This window comes from Pinus tabuliformis, chromosome 4_2 (assembly GCF_031772625.1).
Source record: "Pinus tabuliformis cultivar Carrire ecotype Pingquan chromosome 4_2, CPIR1, whole genome shotgun sequence".
NCBI lineage: Eukaryota > Viridiplantae > Streptophyta > Pinopsida > Pinales > Pinaceae > Pinus > Pinus tabuliformis.
The window spans coordinates 121,388,499-121,402,921 of NC_142304.1; the positions used below are offsets into that span (position 1 = coordinate 121,388,499).

The window sequence follows — 14,423 nt, forward strand, 5'->3', positions numbered from 1 at the left end:
CTGCTGCTTTATTCCACATCCTCATAATTATGAGCATGAGCGAATTTAGCCCACCAAGTCTGAAAAGCATATAAATGACTTTTAACAGTAATTGCATTATTTCCTTGGAAAGCGAGTAACTTGTCTAGACCCTTATTAGGAAGGTTATGGGGATAACTCTCGATGTTAGCAAAGTTAAGAGGCTCATAGATATCCATGACGTCTGAAACGAGAGGATTGAAGAAGAGTGAATGGATGTTACAGAGAGATTCCTGGCCGAGATTGTCAAGGAGTGTACGGGACGAGAGCTTGTGTAATCTAGCTCTAAGAGCCCTTTCAAGATCCGGAGTAGGATTAGCCAAGTTGCTTAGGTTCCTCCTAGTACACGCCCCTGTAGAAGATGAAGGAAGTGGAGTCGCCACCCGGACAGAAATCTAACTTAGACACAGAAGATGATATGATGAAAATGAGATGAAGATGAATGGGTGAAGATGAAAGGATCAAATGATGAGAAGAGATTGAGAGGACCAAGAATAGAAAAAATTATCCCCAGCAACAACGCCAAAAAATGTTGTTGCATAAAGTGTCTAAGCACCGCGACAACGCCAAAAAATGTTGTTGCATAAGTGTCTAAGCACCGCGACAACGCTCAGAGTAAGGGTTGTCACTCTAATCCTTACTCCGTTTAGCCTCTCTGTAGGAAATACTGAGAGGGGGGTGAATCAGTGTTTCTTAGCAATTAACACTTTTTAATCTTTTTTAGAGCATTAGTTAATATTCAGTTATTATTATTGTTCTTCTTCAGATGATCATAAACAATAATCAACAATAGACAAAACCATACAACAATGCAGAAAGATAAAACAAAGGACACAAATTTTTAGGTGGAAAACCCCCTCTGGGTCAAAAACCACCGAACGCTTCTTTAGTAATTGTCTTCTCCCTGTTAAAAGAAAATTGATTACATCAAGATTTCAGCTACAACTGAGGGAGGTGTCAACCCCTTGATTCACAGGCCACAACCTGTAGGATGCTACTAAACCCTAATATCCTGTTGCAACCAGAAGGACGCCCCAACGCCCTGTAGATCAGGCCACAACCTGATGAGTACCCCAACACTCTGTTTACTGGCTACTGTCGGAAAGGATGCTTCGCTGCCCTGTTAGTTTATCAGCCACAACTGAATGGACGCCACAACGCCCTGTGAAAGCCACAACTTGCCCTAGCACCACCCTGCCACCCTGAAGTGTTCTCAGGCCACAACCTAAAGGTGACTCCAATCACTTGCCTTGACGAGCCAGAAGACCATGTTTCACAATTTTCAGACTGGATCCCTTGTACTCTAAATCAATGTAGAATAGTTGTAAGGAAAATGTAGAATAGATATCGAATCCTAGTAGTCGTTGATCACTGTGCCCACAAACTAGTTGTTGCACGATGCTACACAACAAGCTATCATTGTTCAATTGCACATCATTGTCATTGCACACTGTACATCACTGTTGCTACAAATCACTGCATTATTGTTGGCCATCACTGCATGTCACTGCTCATGAATGAATAGTCATCAATGCACAACCACCGTCACTGCACACATATATCACTGCACATTCGTTCGCTACCACTACATGTCAATGCACTGAGCTGCTCACAAATGAATAAGCATCAAGACCCAATATATTATGTTGCCACACGTTGATTTGGGGTAGCATCGGATGTGCTCTAACCATGAAAATTGGTGGAGATGCTAAAGCACATGAGATCTCCAATACCCAGAAATGGTTTGAGCAGATTCTAAACAGTTTGGAAGATATTAAAATAATTAATATTTTTAATGGAGTCCCTAAGTGTCTAAACTTAGGGAAAATAAAATATTAATGTGAATTAATATAAAACTGTGTTAGAAGGGTTAAAAGTCAGGGATCAAGCTAGAGTTAATCTGAGCCGTTGATTAGGGACTTAATCTTGGCCGTTGATTTGTCAATGAGAAAAGTATAAGAGGAGGCTTGAGGGTCACTTGGAGAACACACTGAGTTGATTAAGATTTCAATTTTCTAGGGCAAGGTTTGTTGAGGAAGTCGAAAGAGTGATCAGAGTTGCCGTTGAGGGGCAGTGAATACAGAAACAGAGAGGCAGAGATAGTACCAAGAGGATTAGCGCAAAAGCCAGGAGAGAGGGACACAAAGCCAGCCAGAGGTTCACACAGAGCCAGCCAGGGCTCACGCAGAGGCAGCCAGGAGTTGCGCAATGCCTCAGAGAGCCAACGTGGGTGACGCAGAGGCTTTAAGGGCTGACGCAGTGTCTCTAGAGGCTGATGCAGTGCCTCTAGAGGCTGACACAGGGCAAGCTAGGGTGACGCTGGGCAGATGTTGGGCCAGAAAGGGCTGACGCAGTCCCTAGAGGCTGACACTGGGGTTTTCGTGGGAAAGATTGGAGCTGGGAGCTGTCAGAGTGTTTATCTGGAGTTTCAGCTGGAACATTTATCTCCGACTGAGAGGTACTACTGTCGAGATTATTCTTTGTTGGGTGAGTCAGTTTTGGCACCTAGATTGTATTCTGAAACTGCTTAATAATTGAAACCCTCAAATAGTTGCACTGGTTTTCCCGTATTGGGTTTTTCCAGGGACATTGGTCCAAAAACAACGGTGTCACTTGTGTGCTTGTTTTGTTTCTTTCAATTGATGATCTGTAATGTGTTGAGCATGTACTTTTATTTATTTTTAGTATTTACATGGTAAATAACTTGTTAATTAATCAGAACAAGTGGCAGAAATGAACCAGAATAGGACATGAAGGGTTTTTAACAGTTAGACTTAGAAATTCCAACACCACACTGTATCAAGTTGCACACGATGTTGTAACCATCTGGCACTGCTATCAAATGATAGCACAAACCAAGGTGCCTCAGGTCATCCCTATGACCTGCCTCTAATGCTCTCAAATTCTTCCCTCAAGAAGCTATCAACATACGTCCCTTTCATTATTGAGCACTGCTCATACACTGCTATCCATCTTTACGTCAATCTCCTGTACAATAAAATGATATTTCCCTCAAAGATCTGCTGCCCTGCAAGGTTACAGTTGTGTCACTATAAACTCTCTAGGTCATCACTACAAGACAAATCCCTAGGTCATGATAGTCTATGTCAAGTATTATTGTAGTGTCAACCATCTGTCATAGACAACCTACTCACTATGTCAAGTATTACTGCAACCTATAGTTTGGATCTAAGTGTGTCAATGTATCACATCACAATCATAATAGTTTTATTAATATAGTCAACCATATGTCATTGCTAAGTCATTTACATGTCAGGTCCATTAGTTATGTCTAGGTGTTAAGTCAATTCACACTTCTCAGTTTTGTCATAGCTCAATACCCGATACTACAAAAGTCATATAGTATATGGATCAAGTTCTCTGCATAGCATATTCCAAAGGTGTTGTTGCTTCATAGATGGCCATCATAACTTAGGTCACTGTTGGTAAAAATTCATAGTCATTGTTGTGTCAAGTAGGTCAATGTATCAAGTCACAGTCAAGGTACAGTGATTATAAAAAGGTCATAGTCAAGAGGCCAAAAGACTGTAATGCAGCTATGTTAACACAAATTCTCATGCACTACTACATAGGGTTATTGTATCATTTGTCATCTTGTCTAGTTGTTTTACTTCTTGTTAATGTGTTGTAGGTTACGCATGCCACTGTAATTACAGTCCTAGGTCTTTAAATCACTGTGTCATATCTAGGTGTAATATCTTAGATTGTCACATCACTTAGGTTCTAAGTCTCTGTTAAATCTATCTATACACTTGAGGATTGTTATCACAATTATTAACACATGATGATGAATGTCATTTTGTCATTAGTGTTACTGCTGCTGCCAAAAAGTCATCATATTACAAAGGTTATATCAAAATGCCAAATCACTGTTCTAAGGTCTGCAAGAATAGCATCGAAAAGAGGGCAGCATCAGTCTCAAGACTTTGCACAGTGAATTATTTAAGTATCAGGCCTTCAACGTCTTTGATTAGTGGTTCAGTGCATGCCACAACAGATGTGTTTACCCTCAGAATTTTGCTAGAGACTTCAGTTTTCAACTCTCTGGATAATTGAGAAAGATGTGCTTTAGATCAACCTACTCACACAGTGACTACAAGGATCAAACATCACACGATCATACCTTGTTAGATATCTTCTTTCATGCAAAATTGTTACTATAATGAACTTAATTTGGACTGCTATTAGAATGATAGTAAAGTTGGCTTCTTTACTTAAGTGACTTCAACAGGTCGGCTTAACTTTAAGTTGTATTCACAGGTATATATACTAGAGTACTGCTTGTAGTGTTTCAGATGAGAGACCGTACTATCCTGAAGTTATAAGAATTTTGCACAAGCATCAAGCATTGAAGTACTCCACAAGAACCACAGTCATGTATACTTAGAGATGATCAGAAATACACAATCCTAAAAGGATTCAAGACTTGAATTGAAAGGTCACCGGTACCTACAAATAATGCCACAGAGATGAAGACTTTAGTACTCCACTACAACTTCAAATTAGGCCACATAAACAGACCTTAAAATTTGATGCCCTAGACCATAGTATAGTCTTCGTTACTAGCAAAAGAAAAATGCTCAAACAGGCTTGTGGCCTAACCTTACACCTGCACTAAACGAAAACCAAAACAACTTAAAGAAATCTACAAGAACTTACCTTGTATTTCGCTTGAGAGGGAGCCCTATTCATTGTACTTTGCCTCAAAAAAAAATCCGAACTGTTCTTTTTCAGATATCTTATTATTAGGCCGAAAATTTCAGAAGACACGTGAGAAGTTATGTCTTTAGAGGAGTGATGGGTCTTCCTTTATAGTTTGTAGAGGGACTTCATAAGTGACCGTTATAGGACAAGGAAAGGGCTTCATGAAGGAGTTATTAAAATTTTAATTAAGTCATGTCTTGTGTCTTAAGTAAGAAATGCCGCGATCCTTACGAGTGAGAAATGCCATGATTTTAATTAAGTCTCGTCTTGTGTGTTAAGTAAAAAAGGCCTTGAGCCTTATGAGTGAGAAAGGTCGTGAGTCTTATGAGTGAAAGATATTAGCCTTTACAATATGAGGGATACCTTTTATAAAAATAAATAAATAATTTAATACTTTTCTTAAGATTCCTTAAGGTATGGTTAATTTATTTTATAAGTATTATAAATTTGTTTGTTTAAGTTCTAAGGAATTTGTACACTAACCCTCTTTTGTGTGTTTTGTAGGTGACATATGAGTGTATTAAGTCAATGATTGATTTATTGTCTTTGGTTTTGAAGTTATGTAACTTATATGGGGTGAGATTACAGTGATAAACAATGTCATATGTTGACAATTGTAGGAGGAGGTGTCATGTCACTACCCCTGGGGTTTTTAGCCTGGGTCACTAACTTCAATTGTGAATATCTCTCAAACCAGGAGGCCTCTCGGGCGTACCACATATCAACAAAAACATCTTTTCGAGGAGAATCTAATGACATAGATCTCCAACCCAAAATCAATGATTTGACCTACCAAAAACCCTTGACAAAGTCAGGGCACATCCTTAGTCCAGGGAACCCAAACCCTAGGACTTGGGTTTTTAGCCATCCAACAGTATAGCTGCCATCTTGATGTAATCTGACAATTACTAAGAAGCGTTCATTAACCATTTGATATCAATGACTGGTGTTTTTGGTCAAAGTCAAACCTAGTCAACTCCATGGGTTGACATCAATGACAACACCATCCAACAATCTCCCCCTTTGTCATTGATGGCAACACACGTACTCCTCGTGAGATCACAACTTCCCTTGCCTTTCATGCTTCACCTCCTTCTTGAGATTTCAATCTTTTTCTCAGGTTTTTCTCTCCCCCTTTGACTTCAATGGCAAAGGGTTACCCCCCCAAGAATTTGCTTGCTTTATGTGGACCTGTTATCTTCCTATGCTCCCCCTGACGAGAAGCCTCTTGTAATATTCTATCAATGACGATCCCTGTGGACCTGTGCCCTGAAGAGAAGCTTTCCTTTGTGAACCTGTAATCCTTCAATTGTTCTGCTCCCCCTGAACCTGTTATGAAACTGCCATCTTGTTCAAACTATCTGTCTGTCAATCGTAGACTTGTGCCATATACTGTTGCATAGACTCCCCCTCTACAAACTTCAAGGAGTCAACAAGCCAGATTGTTCAAAATAGTGAGTCACCTAACAGGCCATCTTGACTTGAGTCATTATCTGAAGCAACTGCTAATTCCTCATGACCTTTTGCTTTTACGAATCCTGAAAACATAACTGCTGAAACCTTCTTATCTACTTGGTCTTCCTATACCTGTTTCCTTTTCCAGACCTTCTTGTTCTTGCAATCTCGAGCCATGTGCCCATAGGTATGACACTTGAAGCATTCAATGTTGTCCATAGGTGATTTCATCTAATATCTGCAATCGCGAGCACTATGGCCATAATTATGGCATTTGAAACATTCAATGTTTGGCCCATCTAGCACGTATTCTCTTCTGACAAAATCATCATGGAACTTGTCCCGTGATCTTGCAAACTTGCTTCTAGGGTTTTGTAGATAATGATTGTACCTGTCAAAAACTTCACAATCCCTAGCCATATGTCCATAGTTAGCACATAAAAAGCAGTAACCATTAAATAAATGTGTGTACCTAAATGGTTCATTCGAATGCAATGGTCCTTGATAATTGTACCTGTCAACAACTTTACAATCCCTAGCCATATGTCCATAGCACACAAAAATAACCATTAAATAAACAGGGGGACATCATACAGATCTTCCATTGGGCTTTAGCAAGTGACTAATAGAGCAAGGGACTTCTGGTACTTGCACCAGGCAGGATAATGAGTAGAGCGAGGGGAGCTTCATGTTGGACAGGATGGCTTGGGAACCTGGTATTGAAGGATTATTTCATATCAGGATAGTTAAGAGGTCAAGCATGATCCAGTGGCACATCTGGGACCCTGGCACATTTTGCAGTGACAATGGGGAGCAATAGTTAGAGAGGATGCTTGCTAAGGAATTGCTTGAGGACAAGTAATTTTTGGTGCATTAGAGGAGCTTGCCGGATGAGGATTATACTTGGAAGGGCGAGCGCATACTTGAGCATCCAGCACTGAAGTTGCTTGGGGACAAGCAACATTTGGGAGGGGAGGATTGTAATGTCCCTTCCTAAATTATTTTGGAACAAGATTAATTTCTACATTTTGGGGCCGATTTTGGAGGTGATGGGGCCCATTCGATTTTATTAGGAGGCTAGACTTAGTAGAAGTTATTTCGATGTGGTTAATTTATATGTGGAGGCCACCCACACTAGGAGAATATGCATTCCCTAGTTCAATTTGCATGGAGGTGAAATCGATGGTTAAGTGAGGGACCCACGATGGAGGGAAAATGGAGGGAAAAGTGCTCCACAAAATCTATATAAGGCAACTCTCCTCATTTCAGCATCTTATCTTTTGACATATTGAACTCAATCTTAGTTGCTCGAGCTGCTTAGCCGGGTTACTGTGTTGTTTAGCACACGAGTGTCTCCGAGCAAAGATCTCAACCCTTTCTTCAGTGGTCATGTAACTATTTGGTTCATATGCAAATGCTATGACTTTTAGTTTAAGTACAAAACATCAAAGTCATTAAAACATTTTTCGAGCACAGTGGTAAAATGCAAGTCCCATATTTTCCAAAAAAGGCTATAGTAGGATGTTTTTGACTCCAAGTTGAATTTCCCAAATGTTGCTTCCCCATTTTGATTAAGCAGCGATTTTTTCGCTTACTATCATTATTTATACATGGGTTAGTATGTAATGTTCCTAAACAGGAATGTAAGTGATATACAAAGCATGCAAACAATCTAGCAATCAAGAAAACGAAATATACATTAAGCACCCATGGAAACACTGGAAATAGAGGATTGTTGAGCCATTTTACTACTACTTCAGGAGCAAATACAATAGTAAAATACAATGGTGCACATGGGCTTGTCTCAATGGACAAGCATGACAAAACCTAGGTGAGAAAATGTTGAATTGAAGGCTGCTACAACTGTTGCACTAAACTGAACTGCACTGCCCCAGAAAAATGCTTTGTTTGCTAACTTCGAAGGGCTGAAATCACTGCTCCCCGTGCTTAGAAAATTATGATATTTCATCTCCTTCCTCCTTGGCATAAACCCAATAAAACCCACGAAGGAATTGCCCACATGTTGACCTCGGAATTTTCGCCCAAATTACCCTTAGCTCCTCTAGCTGCTGGCTGAGTTGGGACCCCTATTTGACCCCTTAGATCTGCCCAAAAAATTCTATAAATTTAGGAGTGATCCTTGCCCAAAACCCAGAAAAACCCATAAAGGGTTTCCCTTGGTTCCAACCTTCAAAAATTGACCCTTCATAGCTTGGCCCTCCTCCAATTTCGAATTTTGTTGTTGTGACTGATCCTGTCAATCTCTACTCTCCCAGCTCTAGCAATCCTTCTCAAATGGCCCTCCAAGTGATCTCCTACTTCTCCCAGCCAACTCCAGCTCTACAATTCCTTCCTCCAACTCCCACGTGAGCCTAGTGATGGCTCTCTGCGTAGGCCTAGGTAACTGTAAATCGGACTATTGGGATGTTGGCTCTATCGGCTCCAAACTCGCAAGAAAGGCTGGCCCTTTGCTACTCTCCCAATCCTCTAACTCTCCCAGCAAATGTTTGATCACTGATAGTTCAAAACTCCCCTTCTGTATTATCCAGCTAGCCAAAAATGCACACTCCCTGTTGTGGCTGAATGGTAGTGTTGTAACACACTCCCAGAACTCCTGAAATACTTATGGAATTGTCCCTCTAGGGCGGGCATGGATGGTCCCCCGAAGTAGAGGTTGAATCTCCCGCTCGAGAGATTCATGGCTAAACATCCGGTTGACTCAGCTAAACAGCAGAGCGAATAGTCAAGTAATTATGATTGCAAGGTGTAAGAATGAATCCAAAAATGAGAGTTTCTCTCTCCTTATAACTCCTTGGGGCTCCCTTGCCTCATGTGGTCCCCTCCATCCACCTATTTGACTTTCCCTCCAAGCTATTTGAATGGGCCAATTTGAATTCCCATATGGGTGGCCCCCACATTCCACTAGCAACCAAATTAAGTCAAATTGCCTCCTAAGTCCCTAAGTCGAAAATGATGGGTTCTGTTCCTTAGCCAAAATTGTGCAAAATTGTGCAGCAGCACACTATTACAAATGTGTTTGAGAAGGGACATGACAGTCCTCCCCTCCCAAATTTTGTTTCCCCTCAAGCAACCTCAAAGCTAAGTGCCCCAATATGTGCTCACCCTCCCAGGTGGCATCCTCATCTGGCAAGTTCTTCCAACGCTCCAAAAATCGCTTGTCCTCAAGTAATGCCTGAACAAGCATATTGTTGCTCCCCACTGTCACTGCAACATGTTCCAGGGTCCCAGATGTGCCACTGAATCATCCCTGACCTCAGCACTGTCCTGATATGAAAGAATCCTTCAATACCACGATCCCAGGCCATCCTGTCCGACATGAAGCTCCCCTCGCTCCACACACTATCCTGCCTGGTGCAAGTACCAAAAGTCCTTTGCTCCATCAGTGACTCGCTAAAGCCCAATGGAGGATCTGTATGATCTCCCCCTACAGTAGTTGGCGCATCCCTAAAGGTTATTGAGTTGTGAAGAGCTTTGATGCCTCAGTTCCCTACTAGTCCCAGAGTGGTGCCACCATGTTGACGCTGCGCTACTCTGACTATGTCATACACCCCATCATGCGCAGACAGTATACTCCTCTCCTAGAACTTGATGGTGGAATATTGAAAGAGGCGAGACACATCCTTCTTGGGCATCCCCATGGCACCAAGGCCTACCCATTCAAATTTAACCCTGAACCTGTGCAGCAATAGAGAATTTCTGCCTCCCCATATGATGAAACTCTCTGTGAACCTCCATGTGTCACCCCAAGAGTGAACTATATCACTCTCTGCCACGACTCCGCTCATCACGAGTGATCTATTGATCAACTGAATCCCTGCATCCCATAGGCAGGCCTGCTGCGGCATAACCCTAACAACCGATGGAATCTCTTTGGCCCTCATCTCTAGTCTGTGCACGCCATCCATATATAGGCTCCATACATCATGAACTAATCTGAGGCATGCTAAACTGTCTGGTGCCTGCCATTGTGTAGTACTGATGACCATTGGAAACCACATGTGCCAAATAGCTACCCCTGAATGCAACCAATAGATGGGTATCTGATACGCGCAATCGACTCAGTGTATGCGGATCCATCCTGCTCCTGCCAACCATCGCCACTGGTTCGGCTACCTGCCCCCTGGAGAATGTGTCAATACAATGTCGAGAACCCGGATACATACTGGACAACTATCTCAATCGTACACGGTATCCTCTGCTCATGCATGGTCTAGACATGCCCTGTGGAAAAAGTGAAACATGTCTCCCCTGTGACCAGCTCCCCAGGCATAGGATCAGTGATGAATGATATGCCATCCATGTCGGTGATCACCTCATCCCTCCACTTGTGGCTGTCAACTCGCACACCAACTCGATGCCCCTGCTGAGAAGTCTCCCCTCTATCGCACCAAGTGTCATCCAAATATCTTGGGAGAGCTACCCGTCCCCTGCTGCTCGTGCCCAGAGTGTCGAAGGACAACAACCAGATCACCAATTCCTGTAAGTGACGTAAAAGAGGGTCAGGAGTGTGAGTCCCCGTGGATACCATCAAGTATCGCTCATTTATGCCCCCATCAATCCTAGGTGAACTACACCCAAAGGTATGCCTGATATCTCCATCCATGGGTGTCCCGAGAGGTAACAATCCAAGACCTCGTTGTGCATCACCATATGCCTCTGCATACCACCGATCGTCCCAGTACTCCTGGGCATGCCATTGTACACCGCGGCCTACCCATGTACACTATTGGATACCCTCGGCTGCAGCTATGCCATCATGTACCTTCCTGCTTCCTATCTATGTCACTGCACCTATCACTCCCCGCATGTACTCACTGCGATGTGAGGCACTTCCACTCCGCAACGCAGTCCAACACACCACCATGCATCTCCATGCCCACTTGTAGACTACTGCTCAACGCTAGATGCTCCCACACATCCCTGGATATGATGGCCTAGAGCTATGTTTCTACGTGTCAGGCCACACCCAATCAGTGTCATCACCTACACCATCACATCATTATCCCCGCCGGTGAATGGATCTTCCCTCCAAATCCCCCCTAAGGGATCCGAGAAGTGACTCTCCGTATGTGTCAGCAGTGATGCCACCACTGCTCTGCTCCTTTGTGTCCTCTATGCCCCACACAAAAGTGAAGAGCCCCCAGCTCCATGCAAGGCACTGTCTGGTGACCTGCCAATGCCACCTCCTCTGACAAACTCCTGCCAGAGTATGTTAATCACCCGGTGATCCCGTGTACAAATTCCATACCAAGAAAACCAAAAACGTTTGTCCATAAACTGGTCGACCACTTGTGCTAACCGAGACTCCCCTAGCGAATGTGCATGCTCCACTACTAGGTCAACTGCACCATCCCGGTTGTAGTCAACCGGCATACACAGGAAATGATAGGTAGTCCCTCCCGGATCCCAATTCTAGTCAGGGCTTCCAACATCCCCAGTGCCTAGAAACTTTTGCTGAGCTCCACCTAGGTCCACTATCATCTCCATAGTCCACTCCACCAGGTACCAACTCAGAATCTCTCTCCACGCAACCCCGAGAGGGAGATCAAATGCACGAACTCCCGCACATAGAACAACCCCAGCATGCTGGTGTTGCACCTTGTGCAACTCAGGTCATCTCATCTCAATATCCTGGTCAATACATACAATCTGACTAGGCAGCTCTGTCTCCCTCTGTCCAATGGGCCAAGGTAAACTAACAGTGATGCCTGCCTCATCTATGTATGCCCAAAGAGGGTTTCTCTCACGCTCCAACGTGCACTCTAGCTGCACTAGTAGGAATCCAACTGCTCCCCAATGTGGGTCAATTTGGTCGTGGTTTCGACACAAACCGCTCTCATGCCCTCCAACTCCTCATTCTGCTGCAGAATCGCCTATCGCACTAACGCGACCTTCCTTTTTAATGCTAGAAGGTCGGCCTGAAACTGATGGAACTGTCATGGGCATCTATCACCTGTAAACTCGGTCATGGCTCCAGATACCTCAACAACTGTTGTCATCTCATCCAGGGATGGCACCCCCTCAACAAATGGCTCTATGCAAGTAGGATCTATCCTCTTCACTAGGGTGTCAACTGGGGCTATCAAAGAGGTCTCTAATAAAGGTTACTCCTGCGGCACACCGGGTATATCGACGTGCTCTTCACCATCCCGTAGGCTCTCAACATCGTGCTCAACCTCCTCCTCAGGCTCCTGATATCTAAAGCTAGGTCTCCACCAGCAAAAGCTCCCTCTGGTCTCACCCTCTAACCGTCTTTTTCCTGTCTTCTCCTTTTCAGGAGATCCGGTGCCCTGAACTGGTCGACTTTCCCCACACGATGTAGATGGTTGCACCCCCACGGCCTGCTCATCTCTAACGTCTTTGTTGTAAGGGTGAGGATGGGTTTGGTCTGTCACCCTCCTCAACTGGGCCAACCTCTCATCGTCCCAATGAATTCTACCCTAGAATTTGTGTATATTGGATTTCCCTTGAGCTATGGGTTTGTCTCAGGTTTCACCCGTCACTGTGCACTCATACCTAAAGCTGCCATGATCTTCTAGCTAATTTCCCATAGCTAGGCCAAGATCATACTCTTACACCACTGTAATGTTCCTAAACAGGAATGTAAGTGATATACAAAGCATGCAAACAATCTAGCAATCAAATAAACGAAATATATATTAAGCACCCATGGAAACACTGGAAATAGAGAATTGTTGAGCCATTTTATTACTACTTCAAAAGCAAATACAATAGTAAAATAGAATGATGCACCTGGGCTTGTCTCAATGGACAAGCATGACCAAACCCAAGTGAGAAAATGCTGATCTGAAGGCTACTACAACTGTTGCACCAAACTGAACTGAGTTGCCCCAGAAAACTACTCTTTTTGCTGACTTCAAAGGGCAGGAATCACTGCTTCCGTGCTCGGAAAATTACGAGATTTCAGCTCCTTCCTCCTTCGCATAAACCCAGTAAAACCCACGAAGGAATTGGCCACCTGTTGACCTCGGAATTTTGGCCCAAATTCCCCTTAGCTCCTCTAGTAGCTGGCTGGGTTGGGACCCCTATTCGACCCCTTAGATCTGCCCAGAAAATTCTATAAATTTAGGAGTGTGATCTTTGCCCAAAACCCAAAAAAACCCAGAAAGGGTTTCCCTTTGTTCCAATTGACCCTTCACAGCTTGGCCCTCCTCCAATTTTGAATTCTATCACTGTGACTAATTCTATCAATCTCTACTCTCCCAGCTCCAGCAATCCTCCTCAAATGGCCCTCCAAGTGGTCTCCTACTTCTCTCGGCCAACTCCAGCTCTACAATTCCTTCCTCCAACTCCCACATGAGCCTAGTGATGGCTCTTTGTGCAGCCCTAGGTAACTGTAAATCGGACTGCTAGGATGTTGGCTCCAAACTCACAAGAAAGGTTGGCCCTTTGCTGCTCTCCCAATCCTCTAACTCTCCCAGCAAATGCTTGATCACTGATAGCTCCAAACTCCCCTTGCGTATTATCCAGCTAGCCAGAAATACGCACTCCTTGTTGTGGTTGAATGGTATTGTTGTAACACACTCGGGAACTCCTGAAATAATTATAGAAATGCCTCTCTAGGGCAGGCACGAATGGTCCCCCAAAGTAGAGGTTGAATCTCCAACTTGAGAGATTCGTGGCTAAACAACTGGTTGACTCAACTAAACAGCGAATCGAACAATCAAATAATTTTGATTGCAAGGTGTAAGAATGAATCCAAAAATGAGAGTTGTTCCCTCCTTATAACTCCTTGGGCCTCCCTTGCTTCATGTGGGCCCCTCCATCCACCTATTCGACTTTCCCTCCAAGCTATTTGAATGGGCCAATTCGAATTCCCATGTGGGTGACCCCCACATTCCACTAGCAACCAAATTAAGTCGAATTGCCTCCTAAGTCCCCAAGTCGAAAATGATGGATTCTCTTCCTTAGCCAAAATTGTGCAAAATTGTGTAGCATCACCTTATTACAAATGTGTTTGGGAAGGGACATGACATAGTAGGTTAGACAATGCCATTTAAGTTGTGGAGTTGTGCTTTACTTTTTGGAGTGAGCAAAGGTAATATCCATTGTCATAAAGTGATGTATAATATATAATAACTATTCTGTCCCATAAATATGAAGACTGTTAAACGAAGAAAAACATCAAGCAGCTTCACTAGGTTGATGATGGATCAAATTCTTTGGTGGGCATACTGTGCCAA

The 14,423-nt window shown here is 43.4% G+C and overlaps 1 protein-coding gene across 3 annotated transcripts in view; it reads right to left on the reverse strand.

The window, feature by feature from the left end:
- LOC149168547 (uncharacterized) overlaps positions 1-14,423 on the reverse strand; it is a 560,609-nt gene that overhangs the window by 222,853 nt on the left and 323,333 nt on the right. The gene's annotated exons all lie outside the window — the stretch shown is intronic.